The following is a 22,453-nucleotide window of genomic DNA, read 5'->3' on the forward strand; positions in this document are numbered from 1 at the left end:
GGTACCTTACCTAGTATAGGAATCTGCACATTCACACCCAGCACAGGCTGCATGTGCACACAATATGACTAATGATCTGTTTTCTTTAAACTAAAATACTTGCTTTGAATTGAGATTCCTGCTCTGATGATGTCTGAATGAGTACCAAACATCAGAAATACACCAAGCAGGTCAGGATGTGCCAAGGTCAAGACAATGGAGAAGCTAAAAACAAACTCTGAGTACTGAATGTGAAAAATACCAAGAATATCAATTATGACAGGTTGTTTTTATGGCCTGTTTTCTTATGACTAACAGCTTTAATTGAACTCATTATAATTAAAAAAAAAGGCAGCTCAAGATGGCAAAACAGTCCTTCTGTTCTCTCAGATCAATCTCATATCTGAAAAATTCAAGTGCTTATAGATTCAATTTCTATCTCTGCTTATTGGATTTTTTATAGTGACAGGCAGCAGAACCTAGACCTGTTTCCACACCAGGAAGCAGAGAAAGTGGTGGAAGGGAGTCAAGTGTTGAACAATGACTACTATGTCTTAGGCACATTGCTGGATGGGTTATGTACATCCTCTTATAGAGTCTTCACAACCATTTTAAGATGTTGAAGTTGTTCTCCTTTCACAGATGAGGAAAATGAAGTTCAGAGTTGTCAAATGACTTACCCCAAGTAACTCTGTAATCAGCTGAGCTCGTGTTCAAAACAACTTTTCTACTTTCTTTTATACTACAAGATACTTGGAGGGGTTATTTTACTAACTTACATTGCCTGCAGACTGGACTACACCAATTTTTATTCCAAAGAAGAGAGAGAATTCTTTCTAACTTTTGGGAGGATTGCAAATATGGCTATTTTCTCACAATTTGCCACGAGTTATGCTCCTTTGGCAGGAAGTTGATCCTTCCATCTCGTCTGAACAATACCTTTTTGGTTTAAGTCAACTTTCTCTCCCTTATCCTACCTCTTCTCCGAACATCCTACACTGAGTTTCAAGCTAAAATTGTAACCTCTCACATGTCTGAAGCCCCAACATTGACCCCTAAGCCAAGCAAAGAGCTTTCAAATCTGAGACTAAAACCATTCCTACCTTACCTGATTGCACTACTTCACTGACTCTATTCTCATAAAATCAAGTCAATGGCTTCTTATCAGATGTAATCTTATTTTGTCCTTCATCTGTTGACATTTATTTTGTAAACATAGTCAAATCACAACAAAAAACAAAAATTTTCTTCCAAGAAAGACAAAACTAGGGCCTCCCTGGTGGCACAAGGGGTTAAGCACTGCACTATGAAGCAATCTGCAGCCTCTGCAGCACAAGTTCTACACCTAGCCTGCCAGGGAGATTCCCACATGGTGCAGGGGACCTCTCCTCTTGCGCCCACTGCTCCCCTCAGCAGTGTGTTTCGGTCAGTCTGTCTGTTCTGTTCCCCACTCTGTTTCTGGCGAATCCTCTCACCTCCCACATCTCTGGCCTGTACCCCAGCATTGTATGCATAAATAAATAAATCTTTAAAAAAAAGACAAAACTAAACCAAAATAAATCCTACAAATCTGACTGCGGAATTGACACAACGAGAGGGTCATTCTGGGGAAGTGGGCAGCAAAAGGGAGAGGGGGTCCAATAGCATATGGTGGAGGATTGTGAGTATTTTGGTGGTGGGCATAGTACAGTAATGTATTTGAAAAGGTAAAAACTTACACCCTTAAATCATGTACAGTGTTGTTAACCAATGTTTTCTCAATTAAAAAAATACAATTTTTAAAATTCTTCCAATTCCCACCCACCATTTTTCAGATCAGTCAATACAACCTTTAGTCTCTAAAGGTAGCCTCACAATTTAGCTTTCTAAAGCACCATAATTTGGCTTTTTTATTTGTTCTCTGTCCTTATTTCTGCACTAACCTGTTATCTGGTATCACCAAATTATCATGAAATTCTAATCAACAAAGTAAAAATCCTCCCTGATAACTCTCACTCCCTTCAATGTACTATAGCAGACAACTCTCCCAGCCATTCCTTCTTTCTTAATAATGTCCTGTCATCAATTTGTTTAGAGTATATCCTCCCTCTTCAGACTGAATATTATCACCAGAAGATACACAAACATGGTTCAGAACAGATGTAAGAATCAGCTTCCTGCCAGAGGATCGTGACTCACGGCAGGACTGTCTTCTTTGTTTCCCTGGCACCTGATCTACAGGAATGTTCAAAGGGAAATGTAAAATTTACTGACATTTCTGTGATTTCCCTGTCCTCCTAACCATTCTCCTTAATTTTATTCATGTTTCTTATCATACATTAGTGTTCTCCAGATGTCTGTATTTTTCTGTGTGTATGTGTATGAATGTATGTACTTGCTTGTTCACTTTCTATCTGCCCCACTTCCAGATCAGTAAATTTAATGGAATATTGAACATATTTTTCTGAATGTCTAAGTCTTCATGTCCTTGGTCCCATGCCTCAAATAAACCTGTTGATAATTCTGAAGGCAATTCTTATGTCCAAGATACAAATATATTTGACTACAATTATATATTTTTATTAATATTCTCATTATAATGACACTTACTATCTTGTAACATATTTTACGTCTCTAACCTTTCCCTCATTCTTATTCCTAGTAGCCTGGGATTCCCTCAAGGAATAGGGCTTCTATGTAAATTAATGTCTGCATTCCTACTTTTTGGCACAGGGAAAGTAACTATTTAGAAAATGTTAGCTGAATGAATGAAGAGTAATGACGTTTACTCCTAGAATGCCTATGTTAAGGCATCTTGGTCTTAATAATTAAGGTGAAAATGGAAACAAAAAGTGAAGATATTTATTTTCTTTCTTTTTTAAAATATTGATTTATTTATGCATACAAGAGCTGGGGTGCAGGACAGAGATGTGGGGGTGAGAGGATTCACCAGAGACCGAGCGGGAAACAGAACTGGCAGATGTACTGAAATACGCTGCTGAGGGGAGCAGCGGGCGAGGCAGGAGAGGTCTGTTGCACCATGTGTGTCACCTCCCTGACCAGAGATCAAACTCGTGTTGCAGTGGCTGCATATAGCTTCATAGTGGCCACCAGGGAGACCCAGATCTTTATTTTCAATCAATAATGTCTTTCTCCTGAAAGGTTGTTTTTTATTGCCAGGATAATCTTTTAACAACATAGCTCTGATGATGTTTCGCCATTGCTTAAAAAGGATCAGTGGCTCCCCATTGCTGAAACTCAAAGTTCAAAATCCCTCAGCCAGGTGGTGAAGATTCTTTACAATCTACATCTTCACCCTTCTCCACCCATCCTACATTCTAAGTGCAGTACATTCTATATGCTAGTACACATTTGATCTTTCTACATTCCCTTCTGTGGACCTGGGAAGTTTCCTGTTCTCTTCACGTCTATCTTGCCAGGAGACTTTGTGTTTGCTCTTAAGACCCAGTTAAATTACTACCACCTCTGGGAAGCCTGGATGAAATCAACTATACTTCATATGTACCTGTTATGGCCTGATCATATTGCATTTAGAGTATTTGTTTACATGGCTAGAAGGTGAGCTGTACCAGGCAGAGACCTTGACTTATTCCCTTGTTGATTCTCAGAGCCTAAGATAAGTTCCAGAATGAAACAGAAATTCTGTAAATACTTGTAAAATATGATTTAAATTCCTATTGAAAGATCATTCCCATACATGTTCAATCCCCAACTCCAGTATCTTCTCAACCCAAATCTTTCCAGACAGCAGGATTATCTCTTTGTAGGCTTCATATATCTAGAATGCAGTAAGCAATTAGAGAAAGTGTCAATATCTGATTGGAGGTAAAAATAGGATATATAGCAACTGGCTTGTCTTCCAAACTTCCTCATGGAAATACTGGAACAAAACCTGAAAAGAGAGACACAACTTTAATCAGGGTTATATTCTTGTTAACTTAGGTAAGGGAGAAGAGGAAATGAAATGGGAAACAATGGGTGGAGGAATTTTGTTGCTTAAAGTCAAAAGGCAAAACTGTAAATCAACCTTAATCCTTTGGGCAGATATTAGAAAAGTAACTAGATTTCACAGATTTAATGACTACTTTTCTGAGAGTTCACAGAACTCCTGATCCTGAATTAAGGGCTAAAAGAAAAATTACAGAATTAAGACATAGACTGGTATAGGACAAGAACCTAAGTTCAGCAAGTCTATGAGGTAGCTTACATCCTGGCTTTGCCACAGACCCACTTGGGCAAGTTTTTTTTTTTTTTTTCAATTTCTATACTTCAATGTCTTTTTCAATCTCGAGACTTCAATAGCTCCTCAAAAATTACATTGTGAGATAGAAATTCCTTCTAAGACCTATATTACCTGCAGAAACTTTCATTGTTAGATACAGGCTAAGTTTTACAAGACTACCAAATCCCATTTTTGAGAAGATACTTGGAGTTGACTTGATCATATTCCATGAACTGACTCATGAAAATCAAACTCTGTGGCTCTTCATTTTGCTACAGTGTTTCCATTTTTCACATTTCTTGCCTCTTCTCATCCTTTCTTCCTCTTCTGCTCTGTGGTATGACCAAGCCAAATCCTCTCCTCAGCCATTCCTCATGATATTTCTTTAACTCATGCTCTTATTCTATTTCTCTCTTTGGCTGCCACCAATGCTGCACTACTGGTATCAGTATTATGTTTTTCACCCGACATGATCCCCACAGCCTATGGCCCAGGCCAGATTGGATATTATTATCACACCAATCTTTAAAATTCTGCTGAAAAGATCTTTACCTGAATTTTGGGGCCATTATCTCATGGCAAACTTTCTGAGCAAGTATAAAACTGCATTCCAACCAACCATACAACTACCTAGAAGGCCTAGGAGAAGTGCTGTATAGAAAGCAGTTCGACTTCAAAGCTGAGGCACTTTGGGAACCTACCTGTTTATGGGAAGAGGGTGGTTTCCATTTCCTAACTTGTCCATTTTGCTGCATATTCTAAGGATTCAGACATAACACTGGGCGATCTGTCCCTTGTTTCTACTGGTTTATAGCTTTTAGCTTTGTGGAATACAACTGAGATGAAAATTTATTGATGATACAAACTATTCTATTGACTTGATGGATGAAAGAAAAAACCTTAGGAAGTGTCATTGATTACTTGTTTATAAACAAACATGCAGGGAAAAATGCATTTTTGTGGAAGATATTGTAAAAATTGTGAAGAAACTTAGTCAACGACAGAATATAACTCAAAGAAGCCATTCTACATATAAAGTACAACTCTACTGCAGCTGTACTTGAAATTGGTACCATATTTGGGACTAGATTTGCTTGTTTTAATAGAGCTGAAATGACTTTAGTGCAAAAAGTGGGTGTCTCTCCAGAAAACATCATTTACATAAGTCCCTGAAATATCCTCAGGTAAATTATAAAGCAAAAGTTGAGTTAATATCATGACGTGAAAATGAAATCAAATTGAAAAAAAAAAAATGTCCTGAAGAACTGTAGGCATCTCTTAGAATGTGCTAAAAATCTCAATGTCCAAACTATTGGGGTTTAATTTCAAGTTTCAAGTGATTGCAAAGAATCTCAAGTATTTGTACATGTGCAATCTGAGGCTTGATGTGAGTTGGACATGGCTGGCGAATTTAACTTGACAATGTGCTAGACATTAGTGAAGGTTTCACAGGAACTGCATTTATATTGCAAAATTATCAACCTTTTGTTGGATACCTACTTTCCTGAAGGTATTTTCAGAAACAGAAGCTACCATGTGTCTTTTTTCCCCCTTTTATTTTCTGTAATTTTTTTGAGGTAACATTGGTATACAACACTGCATATGATTTAGAGGAATTAGTTCACACCTCTTCATATGTGTGTCACCATACAACATGCACCATGATCCTTCACCATAGACCATTGCTATATATTGTCTACATTTACACTTGCAGTTAATATTACTGCAAAGAAAGTTGTTGAAAATTATAAACTTTCCTCTGGAGTAGAAAAAGCCTCAAGTGGTGAACCAGACTTCATGTGTTATATTAAATGATGGTGCTTACACTTCTTTTACAAACTGAGGACTTAAATATCATTCCAGAGATTCACAAGAGCTAAATGGATGTTGAGCCTTTGTTTGCAAGCAGGCTCTGATGTCCATTCTGCAATGAACTTGACAAGTTGTGGAAAATCGTCTTCTTCTTGAACTGAATGTGACTGGCTTATCTCTGATGATATGGGAGCAGATACTTTCCATGAACCATCTGCTTTTAATAATTTTCCAGAGGCCAGCTATTTATTACAGTTATTGGTATGATATACAAGATGCTGGAATTACTTCTGACAAAATTATAAAGAACTTCTTTGAGCTTTTTTGCATTCAGCTGAACTTAAACAGACATTAACGCTCGTTTAGATCTGAAGTTACAGCTTAGGCTTGTTTGGTCTATATTCCAGTGTGGAAACAATTCAAATAATCGTATTCTGTTCATTCTCTTGGAAACAAAAACTTAGCAACAGTTATTTGGAACCAGATTAAGTCAGCTTTTATGGTAATTCATTGGGGATAACTGGGAGATTTAATTAATACATCCAGATTTATTTCTTAAGCCAATTATTTTTTATTTTCAGAAACAACTTTATTCATGACACATATTTTAAACACACACACCCTGGAAATGAGTTTTAAAAAATAAACAGGATCCATTTTCCACCTCCCTATTCCAACTTTCTCACATTTCCCTCAAATAAAAGTGGGGAAAGGCAAAGAAAAAAAAAAAAACAGCAAAAACTGAAGGAAAAAAACACCCCCTCAAAAAGTAGTGTGTTTTTCCAGGGGAAAGAGGAATTACACTGGAGCTGCTGGGATCAAAGGAGATCTTCCTGCTACAGAAACCTACAAAGAAGACAAACAAAGAAGAAAAATGAAGGCAAAAGGAAACAAAACACTTCACTAGGCAATTTGGAGGGAGCCATTAAGAGGGTGGGGTGAGTGGCAGCCCTGGCAGGACAGGAGGTGGCAGGGGACTGTGAAAGTTAGGATGAAAATGCAGGGAAGGTAACAAGCAGAAGTTTGGTGTCATTCCAGAGTCCTGGGTACAAAAATAATAAATCCCTTACCTCCCATGGGGAGTAGGGACATGGGAAGTAGGGACTTGAGGAATAGATTGAGCAGCCCCTTGCCCCACAACCTGGATTTTCCTCTACTCCCCAAAGCAGGTCCCTCCTCAGCAATTATTTATGGGATTCTTCCCCCCTTTCACAGTATATCTATATATCTGTAAATACCTTTTCCCATCAAGATCATCTTCTGGTTTTCCATTTAAAGAAAATATTTTTTTTCCTTCTTTCCTTTTCTCCTCCTAATACATAGTTATTCAAAATGAATAAATAAATAAAGACAATAACATGATTTAGCCCAGCCCATGTAGATGCAAGCCTCTAGCTAACACTGTAACAGTGTAAGTTCCTTGGCCCATCTTAAGATGGAGCTGGGAAGGGAGGTAACACTAATATGGACTGTGGGAAAAAGCAGGAGGAGGAGGAGGGGCAGCAGCAGAAGTAGAAAGAGATAGAAGAAGACTGGAAGAGGCACATGGAACAGAGAGACATGTGAAGAAGCCATGATTGCTTATCAGCTTTGGACTTAGAGCAGGGACTTGTGGGATATGGAAGGAGACACTTAAAAGAGACAGAGATGTGGGTGAGAGATCTATGGGGAGGCTGGCGATGGTAGCCTTTATCTTGAATTGGGTGTTAAATTTGCTCTTTTCCTCCCATATTTGTCTGGCCCCTTCTGCCCCTTTCCTATGGGTCACCACCATAAGGTGTCTTAAGTCTTCTGGCAAGCTTTTGGGCCTCAACTGCCATTATGTTTGCCTGGACATTTGCTTACAAAGGAATGGGTAACTTTGGATGCTTGAGTTGGAAGCTATATTTTTTCACCTTCTCTTATATTACACACTAATTATTACTCCGTTTAGAGCAGGCAGGCTTGAGGCTCCTCGGGGTAGCCCCATTCTGCTCTGAATAACAACCATTATAGAACTGAGAGCAGGAACTGTTGCAGTTGGTGGTTCAGGAAATGGATCACTCTAGAGGGAACTCCCCAGTCTGTTGTGTTGATGTCTCACCTTGATTTGTCATCCTGCAAATAAGGACTCATTCAAGGTCAGGGAAGTCCTCACTAACCCTGAGAACTCCATATGCAAACCCTTTGTGATGACCACTAAATTTGTCACAGAGTATATATATAACACGGGTTGACTGATTTACAGCCTGGAAAGCGTGCCTCCAGCTCTTCTGCTGTTGCAAAATAGTCCTCCACGTTGCCAGGATAGACAAAGCAGGTATCTGCCTCCAATTTCTCTTCAGTGGCCATGATCACAGAGATAACACTGCCTGGAGGCAGGCAGCAAAAACAGTTAGGTCCTTAGCTCCTTTAGCTTCTCAGCTTCTTCCTCCATCTCCCTGTCTTGAGCGCTGATCTCTTCCAGCTCCGGGTCCTCAACGACGCCATCTCCTGGGTCACCCCCTCTTCACCTTCTACCAGTTCAGGCTCCTCCTCCTGACTGCTGGAGACTCTCCTGCCAGACCCAGGATCCGGAGCTCCCAGGGAAGGGGGAGGAGGGATTGGGGGTCTGAGCCAGTAGGGCCACTCCTCTTCAACAGGGCTCCTGGGGGGAGGGGGAGCTCCAGTAGCAGCTCCTCAGGCTCCAGTTCCTTTGATCCCAGGCTGTTCTGTACTCCCCTGCGCCTTCTGAGTTCCCACCCAGGCCTCCCCAGCAGCCCTGAGCACAAAATGGCGCCGCCGCTCAGGCGCGGAACCTCTACTGCGCCAGGCACCCGCAGCTGCTGCTACCGCCGCCGCCTCTTGAAGTATCCAGATTTAAACTGACCAGTTTATCTTACCTATTGTCGTTTAAAATAGAATATGCAATGCTTTGGATGACTTAAAATGGAAGCTCGTTAATTGGGCTCCCCATTAAACCGTTTACGTACAAGCACAGTTTTTATACTAAGGATTCCTCTTAAAAAATCTTGTAAAGTTAATGTCACAGACATTATTTATGCCTGTAGACTAGTGTGACTTCGTTAATATGTAACTTTGTGCTTTGAGCTCTAGTTTAATAAATGTAAAAGTGCATCTTAGTATTTGTAGTGTTTGACAAAGTAATCCTTGTATGGTTACAATAAAATTTTGTGTAGGCTGTACTGGTTTTATTTGTTTGGTTTTGGTTTTGTTTTCAGAAAAAAAAAAAAAAAAAAACTTTGGGAGGAGGTAGTTAGCAAAGGTAGTTTTGAAATAGATGTGTATGTAGGACTTTTGAACGTTATTTTCCTTTTATAGCACATTGAAGTTTAGTTCGACTCAGTATAATTTTAATTTATTCAAATAACTGAAATAAAATGTTTGCTAAATCATTGTGACGTTCAGATTCATTAATGGAGAGTTGGTGTGTTGTAAGTATGATGTTTAACAATTTTGATGTCAAAAATGATAATCCTGCATAAATCAATAGTAATAATAGCTGTTTCTGTGTAAATAAAATAAAATGCTTAAAATGCCTTAATAAATCTTTGGCTCAGATTTTTTGGCTGAAATGGAATTTTCTATTAAATACTTTGAAAAAACATAGAAAAATGCAGAAACTGCATTGCACTGAAATTTAAACAAGGGCTACATGTGTATCTGGAAACCTAATGCTTTGTTTACATGGAATCTTATTTAAATTCATAGTTGTGTGGGATTGAAATGAAGCATGCTTATTTTCAATTTCTCAGTTGCAATGATTTCAAGCTTTATAGATTGGTTTTATTTTAGCTACTCACTTCCTTTCTTATTGTCCCTTTGTTCAGTTTAGCAATTTTAATTCTTTTCATACCAAAATTTTATGGTGATGGGGGGAGGGAGTTAACATCCCTTAAACACACTTGTGCAGGAATTTTCATTGTTCACTGCTACTGTATTAGTAATTCTAGGTCTCAGAATTACAAAGTAATAAAATAAACAACATAGGTGATTTTCTCCTAACTTACTCTATGAACAGATGTGGAATTTCTGTCTTCCAAAAGGAAATGTGACTTCACTTTGGTGCCAATGGACAGAAAAGCCTACCTGTGTTTTGAGCTTCATGGACTATCAGTTTTACCATATTCATGGAAGAACTGTTCTATGTAACAGTTGAGAGTTGCAAATATAACTTGTGAATGATATGTATAGTTAAGAAATGCATTTTCTTTGAAGATTGTCATAAATCTGAAATTTGAACTTACAAATTTAAATTTATTATGCTAAAAAGTAGTTAATGCAATCTTTTTTTATTTTTACAATATTGTAATCTCAGTTCAAAATTTAACTGAAAATATAAACCTAAATGATTTTTGTATAATAAATTGAACAGTAAAGGTTAAAAAAAGGGTTAAACCGACAGGAAGCAGATGCGATACACAGTTTTTTTTTATTTTTAAAGATTTAATTTTTCAAGCTTACAAGAACTGGGGTACAGGCCAGAGGTGTAGAGGGTGAGAGTATTCACCAGAGACGAGTGGGGAGCAAAACAGGCAGACTGACTGAAACACACTGCTGAAGGGAGCAATAGTCCAAGTCAGGAGAGGTCTGCTGCACCTTGTGGGCTGCTACCTGGCCCTACCCCTGGCTGGAGGTGGGGGGGATGGAACTCATGGTACAGTGGCTGCCAATAGCTTCATCGGTTGAGTCTTAAGCCCTTGCGCCACCAGCCACCAGGGAGGCCCTGTTTTGTTTTGTAATTTCAGATAAAATATAAACCCCAAACAGCTGTAAATGTTCATTGACTGGACAATAATTTCTCTCTTGCTCAGACAAATCTATTCTGAAAGTCAAATTAATCTGAGAGTTGTTTAATAAGAACACAGAGAGGATAAAAGAGATTAAATGACCTTAATGAACGCTTTTGCTCCATACACCTCCTCAATTAAGTTGGGTTGAGGATCAGGTTTGCCTATTTCTTTTCTCTGTCCCTTACACACTACCATGGAGACAGTAACCACTTTCAGCTCTTTTTGCTGTTTTCTCCAATTTCATGCAGAGACTAGAGTCATCCTTCTGTGTTATTTCTGTTGATGAGTTAATCCTGTTGATGAGGCTCCTAGAACTCCTTTAACTTTAAGTCAGAACTCTTGAGATTCCACCTTAATAAGATTTCCAATTTCTGTGAGGCCTTTTTCTTTCTACTTGATAAATGAGAGTTCAAGTTGGCTTAAGGGTTTATCCAGATGAAAAATCTATGCTGATTTTACTGAAAGACATTGCAGAGGAAGCTTTTGTTTTGTTTTGCGTAGAGGGAGAAGAGATAGAAGCTGTCACTTAGCCCCTACTAAGAGCTCTGTCATCTTTCTTGACAAAAACTGGAGTGGGTTTTGGGGGATTTTCAAATATATTTTTTAATTTCTTTATTTGAGGAGCTTGATAACCAAAGTGTTGGGTTTTTATCAAGGTCAAATACTATTCCACAGGAAAAGCCTTAGACCCCAGAGAAATTGTTTGTATGGTGAGGCAGGATAGGTGATCTTACTAGTTAGAGTGGTTATCCATGGACTACTTTTTCCCCTTCTCTCCTTCCTTTTTCTTCCCTTCTTATTCTATTCATCCCTGTCCAATCTTTCCAATCTTCTTTCTTTGTGTTTTTCTCTCCTCCTTTCCTTCATTTCTTCTATTCTTGCACACTGTGATAGATATTAGAACCAGTGCTGGGATCAACTTTAACTTGAGTCTTGGGGTATAACTGGGTATAACCACTGTGAGTATTTGAAGTTGCAAAGGAAAGAAGGAGGAAGCAACAGGGAGAAAAGGAGGAGGAGGGAGAGGGAGAAGATGGAGAGGAAGGGGGATGGGGAGGGGAGGGGAGGGAGAGGAGGATGGGAGGGGGAGGAGGAGGAATAGAAGAGAGAAGAAGTAGTAGTAGAAGCAGAGGGCTACTGGAAGCAAATAAAAAAAGCATTTGAGACACAAAGTCCCCTCCCAGGAAAGCACATAGTTTTGAGCTTTATATCTAACTTTTTTGCAGGGCCTCTGTTTCCAACAGGGTAAGTCTTATCCACCCAAAACACTGTGCTGCAGCTTCTGCTCTTCCTGGAAATATCTGTTAAGAAAAGTTTTGCTGGTATCCAAAGACACAACCATACGATCAAAGTGTTCACAAGATGACTTCCTCACTGCATCAAAGATGGAATCCCCACATCTACACCTTCTTCCTAGGCAGTGCCAAGAGTCTGGGTATCCATTTACTTTTTGTTTAAATGAGATTTTCAGTCAGCAGGCCTAAAGTTAAAGGTTTACTTATCTATGAGATGTACTTATCTATGAAATATCCTGAAGCAAAAGACTTCATCTTCCTTACCTGAAGATGGCATCATAGTTAACCTCTGTAAACTACAAATCTTTTAGAGAACAAATATTCTCACCTTCTTGTTATACAGATAAGAATGCTGACACTAAAGGACATTAAAAAAAAAAGGCAACACAAGAAAGGGACAAGTTTATGCCTGTCACATAGTAGGCACTCAGTAAATGCCAGTTCCTTTCTGTTCCATTTAAAGAACCCGTAGCAGGATTTAGTATAAAAACAAGGGGGCTCCTGGGCTTCCCTGGTGGCACAAAGGGTTAATTAAGCCCAGCACTGTGAAGCTAACAGTAGCCTCTGCAGCACAAGTTTGCTCCCTGGCCACGGAGCTACCCACAGGGTACAGCAGACCTGTCCTGTCTCGCCTGCTGCTCCTCCAGCAGTGTATTTCAGTAGATCCACCTTTTCTGTGCCTCAATCTGTCTCTGGTGAATCCTCTCACCCCCCTCACCTCTGGCCTGTACCCCAGTTCTTGTATGCATAAATAAATAAATCTTTAAAAAAATAAATTAGGGTGTCCCCTGGAGGCACAGCAATTGAGCGCTGGGCTGCGAAGCTGCACACAGCCTCCGCAGCACCAGTTCTATTCCCGGCCACCTGCGAGGGTGCCACATGGCTCTACAGAACTCTCCTGTCAGCCCGCTGCTCCCCTCAGCAGTGCATTTCATCAGTCTGCCTGTTTTGCTCTCCACTCTGGCTCCAGTGAATTCTCTCACCCTCCCGCGCTTCTGACTGTACCCAGTGCTTGTATACATAAATAAATCTTTTTTAAAATAATTAATTAATTGATTAATTAAAAATAAAAAAGAAGGGGGCTCCTAAGTTTGCATCCATTGTAATTCCTTCATAATACACTGCCTAGTGTGTAGATTATCAACCCTAGTCAACTGAACTATATATCCTCTGACTCCTTTCTACCTGTGGCCCTTTGAACTTCCCTCTACCCATGGCTGACTCCTTCTCATCTTTCAGTCTTAGCTTAAAATATCCTATTGATGGAATGGTCTCTGATCTAATACTAGCTAAAGTAGCTCTCCTTACTGTTTTACCTTTGCATAATTGGAACCCTACTGATATCCTTCATAATACTTCTTAATATTTTGAAATAATTTTGGTCAATTTACATAGTTATTGCTAGTAACCTCTCTGGGTCTAGACAGTTGTTTTTTTTTTTTTTTTTTTTTTTGATTGGCAGCTCTGTGAGATGAATAGGAACTGTGTTTTACTCACTAACATACTTGCTAATACTTAGTATAGTACCTGGCACATGGTAAGGGATATTAAAAATGTTTAGTGAGTAATGATTGGTATTTTTGACATACTTAAGTCCGGATGAGAGGATTAGACATTACTGGGTCAAAGTTATGTTTAGGCTGAAATAGAGAAGTTGAAGGCACGAGGAGACCTCATTTCTACTAAGTTTTATAGACATGAGGCGCCAGTAAGAGCAGAGTTCAGTGCTGGGCATGGAAGGACCATTAGGTGAAGCCAGTTAAACTATCAAATAAGGAAAATCTGCCTCATGACCCATTACTCTGGTTCTGAACATCTTCAAATGTAAAACAGAGGTCATACTCTTTGTCCTGCTTACATTACAGGGCTATTGTCATATCTGGTAAAATAATAGATGTGAAGAAGGAAAGTAAGATAGGGAGAGAACTCAAGAGTGAGTGCTTTATCTCTCCCCACGCTTAGCACAGGCTTGGCCTAAGGTGGCCTCTGTAACGGCCTCCCCAGTCTCCAGACTGCAAAGTCATTGTGAAAGGGAAGTCTCAGCAGCAACAGTCTGGACTTCTACCCTATAGCTCCCCAGTTTCTCAAGAATGACAGTTGGTTTTTGCGTCAGTCCCTCTGTACCATTCTGTATCCCCACTCCACCCTCCCCAGACTGCCTCCCCAAAACTCATGTGTGGCAATTTCCAGGATGACATTTCCGCACCATTGTGACATTCTGGTCTCTCAGAGTATCAGAGGACACTGGTGGTGGTGTTGGGAGAGGAAGAAACCAGGTTTTATAGACCCCTCAATGTAACACCTAATCTGGGAATTTGTCAGGCCATTCTACCATCCTCTTAACTCTTTATACTTTCCAGGGTTTATTTTATTTTATTTTATATTTTTTGAAGATTTTATTTATTTATTTATACCAGAACTGGTGTGCAGGCCAGATGCACAGGAGGGTGAGAGGATTCACCAGAGGCAGAGTGGGGAACAGAACAGGCAGACTGACAAAATACACTGCTGAGGGGAGCAGCAGGCGTGACAGGAGAGGTCTGCAGCACCATGTGGGAACCTCGCTGGCCAGCCAGGATAGAACCTGCGCTGCAGGGCCTCCCTAGTGGCGCATCAGTAGAACACTGGGCTGTGAAGCTGCCTGCAGCCTCTGCAGCACTGGTTTGATCCCTGGCCTCCTGCGAGGGTCCCACATGGTGCATAGACCTCTCCTGCCGCGCCCGCTGCTCTCCTCAGCATTGTATTTCATTAGTCTGCCTGTTCTGCACCCCACTCTGGCTCTGGTGAATTTTCCACCCTCCCGCACTTCTGACTGTACACAGTACTTGTATAAATAAATAAAAAATGAATCTTTAAAAAAAAAAAAAGAACCTGCACTGCAGAGGCTGTCTACAGCTTCACAGCACGGCACTCAACTGCCTGTGCCACCAGGGAAGGCTCTCCAGGATTTAGTTTAATTTGACAATCATGATTGGTCTTCTTAGGGCCCAGTATTAGAAATTCAGTTTAGATCAGGTCAAATACCATAACTAATAAACAGGCTAGAAGCCTAGGCTGAGCTATACTTAGCTCTCCCTCACTCTCATCTTATCATCTTAGTCATAAAAATCATGTTGATCATTTTGAAAGGTGGAACAAAAACACTCAACCTTGAGATGTCCTTTTCCCATTCATTCATTTATTCATTTACTAAACATATGAGGAATTAGTCTGAGCCAAGTCCCTAATGGAGAAGATAGTCAAATAAACAGTGTTCCAATAAGCTGAATGTGTTCATCATCATGATATGTTAAAGTACAATATATAACATAGTATATTATAAGCTACTGTATAGCATGTATAATATGTAATATAGTATGTCTAAATTGCAATGTCAAAATACTTCTCTTTTTGCTTCTATAGTGGCTGAAGCAGTTTACATTCCCAACAACAGTGTAATATGGTTCCCCTTTCCTCCACATCTTCAACAACACTTCTTGTTTCTGTTTTGTTTGTTTGTTTATTTTAATTTTGGCCAGTCTCACAGGTGTGAAGAGGTATCTCATTGTGGCTTTGATTTGCATTTCCTCGATAATATGTGATGTTGAACATTTTTTCATATGACTTTTTGCAATTTTCATTTCTTCTCTGGAGAAGTATCTTTTTAGCACTTCAGCCATATTTTGACTGGATTGTTTACTTTGTTTTCGTTGAGTTGTGTGAGTTCTTTGTAGATCTTTGATATCAGTGCCTTCTCAGATACATGATATACTAATATTTTCTCCCATTCTGTAGAGTGCTTCTTCATTTTGGTTGTTGTCTCGTCTGTTGTGTTAAAGCTTTTAGTTTGATGTGGCCCTAGCTGTTATTGTCTCCTTTGTTTTTTTTTTTTTTTTTTTTTTTTTTTTTTGCTTCTGGAGGAATATAACCAAAGATGTTACTGAAGTTTATGCCATGGAGTGGTTTGCCTGTATTTCCTTATATATGTTTTATGGCATTATGTCTTCCATCCAAGTCTTTTATCAATTTTGAGTTGATTGCTATGTATGGTGTGGGATAGTAGTCTAAAGAAACCATGACTTTTAGTGGCTCATAATATTCCTTATGGTTATTCTATATTTATTTAGTTACTTCCCCTAACATTTAATGTGGTTTATTAGATATATTTATATCTATGTCTGCATATGCTTATATCTATTTGTCTGCTTATCAATATCTGTTTAGCTAGCTATCTGTGTATCAACAGAGATCTTTATTTATCAGGTATGAATGAGTCTCAATAAATTCACAAACAGAAGACTAGCTATTCTTTATAACTCAGCTTAATTTCTATTTTTAGTCTTCAGCCTATTGAATTGGCAAAAATGTAACCTCTGCAGCTACGAAAATCCTTGTGCATACATCTTTGTTGGAATCTCTATCTCCTTATGATACATTCCTAGAAGTGGAAATACTGTGTCAAAGTGCATGAGCTTATTTAAGAATCCTTATCTATATCAATTCTATAGCTATAGCTATCTGTGTGTATATATATATAGATAGATAGATAGATAGATAGATAGATATAGATATTTATCTTTCTGCCTTTCTATGAATGCATGGTACATATATGTATGCATATGTGTATGTGTGTAAACATATATGCATGCATATACATGACATACATGGAGATATATATGTCTATATATATAGGCCCTCACTGGTGGTACAGGGGTTAAAGTCTCATGCTATCAAATTATTGCCAGCCACTGAGGCTTGACTTTGATCCCCAGACAGGAAGCTAACCCACATGGTACAGCAGACCTCTATTGTCTTGTCTTGCCCACTGGTCCCCCAGCAGTGTATTTCAGTAAATCTTCCTGTTCTGCTTCTCCACTGTGTCTGGGGGAAATCCTTTCACCCCATGCACCTCTGGCCTACACCCTAGTTTTTGTATGCATAAATAAATAAGTAAATAAATCTTTTTAAAACTAATGTCTATATATATGTATATATATATATATATATATATATCTCCTCATAGATGTATCTATATATACCCTTGTATATACCTTTGTATCTAGCTAGTTAGCTATAAAACACTTTTTTAAAAAACTTAAAAAAACACATTTATTTGGGCGCCTCCCGGTGGTACAGCAGTTGAGCGCTGGGTTGCGAAACTGCCCACAGCCTCTGCAGCACCGGTTCGATCCCCGGCTGCTCCCCGGCCACTGGAGAGGGTCCCACATGGCACGCAGACCTTTCCTGCCACCCGCTGCTCCCCTCAGCAGTGTACTTCAGTCTGCCTGCTCTGCTCCCCACTCTGGCTCTGGTGAATTTTCTCACCCTCCTGGCTTCTGATTATACCCAGTGATTGTATAAATAAATAAATAAATCTTAATATATGTATATATATATATATATATATATAATAAACACATTTATTTAAAAAAAATTACACCATTCTTGGGTATCTCAGAATTTGTTTGCATATGTTTCAGAAGTTTCTGAGATTTATGTCCCAACTCGAAACCAATACTAATAGCATATTTGATTGGTGGAAGGATAAGAAGACCTAAATGATATAGAATGACTACTGAGGAGGACAAGGACTATTCCTGCATGATTTTTAAATTATCTGTCTCAAATATGAAACATCTAATCAGACCAACTATATTACCTTTATTTTATTTGCCTTTTACTAGTTTCTATCTATATACAACACATAAAAATTCAGTATCATAAATTAAATTGATTCCTTATGTTAGTAATAATTAAAAGCTAATATCTACCCAGTATAGTCTCAGTGTCCACACCATCCTGTGCCACCCTCCAATAGAATGCCAACTTCCAAGTGCTTAGTGTTTATGTTTCAAAGATGAGTATTAAATCAGAACAGAAAACAACCAGGAACTCATGGGAACAGAGAGATGAAAGAGACTCATTCAACCTACAGTAAGTATGAGTCAGGACTTAGCTACCTGCAGGGGGGAGGTGAGTGGGCACATTCTGTACCTCCATGCCTCAAATGATTTCCTGGGTGTGCCAAGCAGGGTAGTTGTCTCCCAACAGGACACTTAATTTCTTGAGAGCAGGGCCCCTTCTCTGGCCTTCCTCAAACAAGGGTCCTGCCTAGGCATCAGCACAGAGCAGGTCCTTTATAAAGAAGGGAACCAGCATCTACTGAATCTTGTGTCTGCCAAGTACAGTGCCAGGACAGGGTTCCATGTAACTCTCAGGACAACCCTGAGAGACAACCCTCATGACCCTTATTTTACAGATGGTGAAATAGAGGCTCAGAGAGGAGAATTTGTCCCTGGTGTCGTAGTTGGTAAATAGGGAGCATCAAGTTGAAAACCCAGGGCTGCTTTCTCCAGATATCTCTACTGCCTATGTATGCCAAAGGTTTGTCAGCAATTGAGTAGTTCAGCTGCAAGTCAGCTGGTCTGGAGCTCAACCACTAAAGGCCCTGAGCACATAGAGCCAACTTCAAAAGTCCAGAATCTTAGGTCTGCAGTATCCTCTCCACACCAGGGGCCAGATGAGTCCAGTGGGCTTTAACAGGAGATGGGACTGAGAAGGACCATCCAAAGAGCAAGGCTGCAAGGACTTCTACCCAGAGATTCTGACACTGTTCCCTTGCTGGACAGGGTGCAGGGCAGGATAGCAGTATCATACATCCTGTGAGAATAAGTTATGATCCCCAAGTTCTTGCCCACTGAGAGCAACTTTAAGTTCTGGGAAGCACATTCCCACTCCCTGAGAGACTTTCCACAAAAGGTCCACAAAGGACAAAGAAATCAGGTCAGGATACTTTCAAAGTAAGATGTGCTTAAAAGTTATTTGGGAGGGAAAATATTATTTTAAAGGGTTAGATAAGATGACAGGAGGATGAGGGTAGGCATTAAAAGGAAATATTGGATACATTATGGAAACACAACTGGTAGGAAAGATGTCAGGGCAGACTGAGCCTGGAGAAATCAGGTTTTTGTTGTACCTAGCTTGCCTGTATGTACCATGGGGCTGCACTGCCTGCCTCAGACAATTTGTAGGGGGAGTCCACAAAAAATAATTTGAGTCTGAAGTTCAGGCAGCATTAGAAAATAAGGCAGATTGAAAATAGCACTCCGATATCTCAAAAAAAAAAAAAATCCCTGATATTTCCCTCCTTTTCCTCTGGAATCCATTGTACTCTGGAATCCATTCTAGTGTCCACCCCTCTATGCAGCCTTCCATGAACCACAGACATAGTAGTGTATGACCTCTGAGTGTGCAGACAGAGAGAACAGCAGGCCCATCTCTCTATAGGCCCTAGTAGCACTGTGCACAATGAACCCGACTGCTCTTTCCCATTGACCTGTGAGCCATTTGGGGATGGAGACTGTACCTTCTGTATCTTTACCTCCATATGAAGAGGGATATGGGTTTATCAAGTTCCTTTGCTCAGGATCACCCAGGCTAAGGAACAGCCAACCAGCCAGAGATAAAAGAACACTGCCTCTCTTAAGGGAATGGACCTAGGGGTAACTTTGTTCTAGAGGAATCAAGTATGTTTCCTATGCCCTGTACCACTTACTACTTACTTGACCCACAGGCCCATCCTGTACTGGGCAAAATCGCAAATTGGGAGAAAGTATTGAAAATATTTAATCAATGTCTTGGTGCAGATTTCATGTAATAAAGAACATTGGCATTACATGGCATGAACGGCATTACATGGCATGGGGAAAAAATGCTCAGTTTTGGCAGCCATGGTGGCAAAGGTAGATCTTGCATCTGCTTGTGAGGAAGGAGAGGAGAACTCTGTGTATCTGTGTGACAGCATCATTGAATTTGCACACCTATGCAGCTACAGTATAGACTGAAACTTGTTCCTTGTCCTCGGGGTGCTTGAAGCCCCAGAGTTCTTGTGGACATTGCCTAATGAGTCAAGAACAGGCTGGAGTTATTCAGGAACATGGTCTTCCTGGGTCCACAGGAGCCAAGAGAGCAACTCAAAAATTCCAGATAGAGAAGGGTAAGGACACCTGGCAGGAGTCTAGCCTCAGCAATGAATGTTCCAGAACCAGGCTGTGTGGGGCCTCCTTGGTGGCACAGGGGTTAAGTCTTGGCACTACTAAGCTATCAGCAGCCATTGCAACATGGGTTCGATCTCCAGCTAGGGAGCTGACCCACATGGCACAGCAAACCTCTCCTGTCTTGCCTGCTGCTCCCCTCAGCAGTGTATTTCAGTCGATTTGCTTGTTCTGCTCCCCACTCAGTCTCTAGTGAATCGTCTCAATCCCCCACCTGCAACTCTGGCCTATACCCCAGCTCTTGTATACATAAACAAATAAAATAAATCTTAGAAAAAGAAACCAGGTTGTGTAAATGTAAATGTCCTTGTCCATGCCCTGGTTGAGATGCTTCACCAGGTTATTCTCAAAGAGGAGCAAGTGGTAGGTGTCCATATTGCAGGTACTGTTGAAGAACTTCTGGTAGTAGGAGCACACATTGGTCTTGCACTTGGATAGAGAAATTTGTAAATATCCACTGCTCACACAGTGCCATCAAGATGATGATACCATGCATCCCTGAGGATGGTGGATTTGAGTGTATCTCCTCTGGGGAGATTTGATGAAGGATGTCCTACAGCTCCTAAGTCATCTGGAGCTTGAGGATGAAAACAGGTTGATCAGGATGCAGCTTCTGATAGCTCTTGTAGTTATCAAAGAAACAGTAGTGAGGATTCTAGTGCCACTTGGGTATATCTGAATGGTACACAGATGGATCTCACACAATTAGGGTTCTTTCATTGTACAAACTTTCCTTGAGGAAGTGTTTTTCTCTGGTGACCAACTCTCATGAATCTACAACAGTCAGTGGTTTCCGCAGTATTGGAATGGATGGCTGTGTCTATGGAAGAGCACCAAATGCAGCTGTTAGCTTGTGTGGGTGGTGGTGGTGGTTTGTGGTTCGTAGCTTTAAACACAAGATTTTAATGTTCCTTTGATTGCACTTCCTGATAGGAACTAGATGGGTAGCAACAGTGTTAATGTTGGAGTTCTGCTCTGCCTCCTCTCCTTAGCTAAGGGCAAGTACTTCTCTAAAGCTTTGAAAATCTTCTGCAAAACAAGAAATTGAATTCATCTGTTAGCTTCTTCTTAGGGTTCTGGGGGCACTTTATTCATAAGTCTCATATGTGAAATATTGATAAAAGATGGGAACAGATATATAACCATTTACATTAAATATGAGGATTTTTGTGTGGTTTGAGGCTAATATGTTGTTGCCTGCATGTTTCCAACGGAACTCCAAGCATCCCCTAAAATATTCTAGAGGTCAGTGGATAAATATACTATTGGTGAATAAATGTTTACTTTCCATCCAATCTCTAGGCCTGTAGATAAAGGGACTGGTCCAGATGTTCAGAATTTGTCTCATTATTTTTAAGTTACTTTCTCCACATCAGCTTCTTCCCCCCATTTTAATCAATATCAGGAGACCAGACTACAGCAAGATGGCAAGAGACCAGACTAGGAGCCTAGTTTGACGAATTGTGCCATTGGGTAATCTTTAAAATAATTTATTTTCCTTATTTTTGGCCATCCTGACAAGCTGAATTGTTTAGTATGGGGTTGGAAGAGGCAAGGGCTAAGCCTAGAAAAATCTATCCACTTGTTAGTTTCAATAATTGTGTAAATAGAGATAGAGCTTAAAGTGGTTAAAATCCAAGTACTCTACCTGGCACAAAAAGCTGTCACAACCTGACTTCAAGCCCCACTTGCTCCTCCACTCATTTACCCTTTTGCTGAAAATGCAGTATCTTCTCCCCAAATCTGTGCCTCAATGCTTGCTGGTCCCATGGTCTGAAATCACCTGTTCTTCCCTCCCTTCTCTGACAAGTCCATTACCCTATATCCTTTGTAATCCAGGACATTCAACATGACTATCAATGTTCTAATTCACATTAGGTTATACTCACTATATGTCTGTGTATCAGTGTATACTGATAGAAATCGGAAACTCACTCTAATACAGCTCCTATTAACCTCTAGGTCTTTACACTGCTCCTGGCACAAAGAAATTGTTAGTGCTTGACCAAGGGGCATCAAGGGACCCTAAACTTAAGAGATGCACTCTCTAAAATGGGACCCTGCCATTTCCCACACAGAAAAAAAAGGAAATATTCTCTTTGTCTGGAAGATCTTTAATAGATTAGTGTTTATAGAGAGAAAGGAGATGAAAGGATATTCCAAATAATAGTTCCCAATAAAACTTCCAAAATTACTCATCCCCTTTTGGGCAAATGCTTAGATAAACAGAGTTGACCCGAAATAGGGCCACTGAGGCCAAAAAGTTTGCCACAAGTCTAAGGTACCTCTGGCAGGCAATAGCAAGAAAGAGGTAAGGCAGGGCCTCCCCAGTGGCACAGT

The 22,453-nt window shown here is 40.0% G+C and overlaps 2 pseudogenes; one reads left to right on the top strand and one right to left on the bottom strand.

Annotated features, from left to right (window-relative positions):
• The window catches only part of LOC119245642 (antizyme inhibitor 1-like), a 47,632-nt pseudogene extending 41,264 nt beyond the window's left edge, over nucleotides 1–6,368 (top strand).
• Nucleotides 6,369–6,811: 443 nt separating this feature from the next.
• LOC119245643 (beta-galactoside alpha-2,6-sialyltransferase 1-like) lies at nucleotides 6,812–21,964 on the bottom strand (annotated as a pseudogene).
• Between the last annotated feature and the right edge of the window lie 489 nt (nucleotides 21,965–22,453).

The sequence above is a fragment of the Talpa occidentalis genome, unplaced genomic scaffold, assembly GCF_014898055.3.
Source record: "Talpa occidentalis isolate TD23 unplaced genomic scaffold, MPIMG_talOcc4v2.1 talOcc4.15, whole genome shotgun sequence".
In the NCBI taxonomy this organism is placed as follows: Eukaryota; Metazoa; Chordata; class Mammalia; order Eulipotyphla; family Talpidae; genus Talpa; species Talpa occidentalis.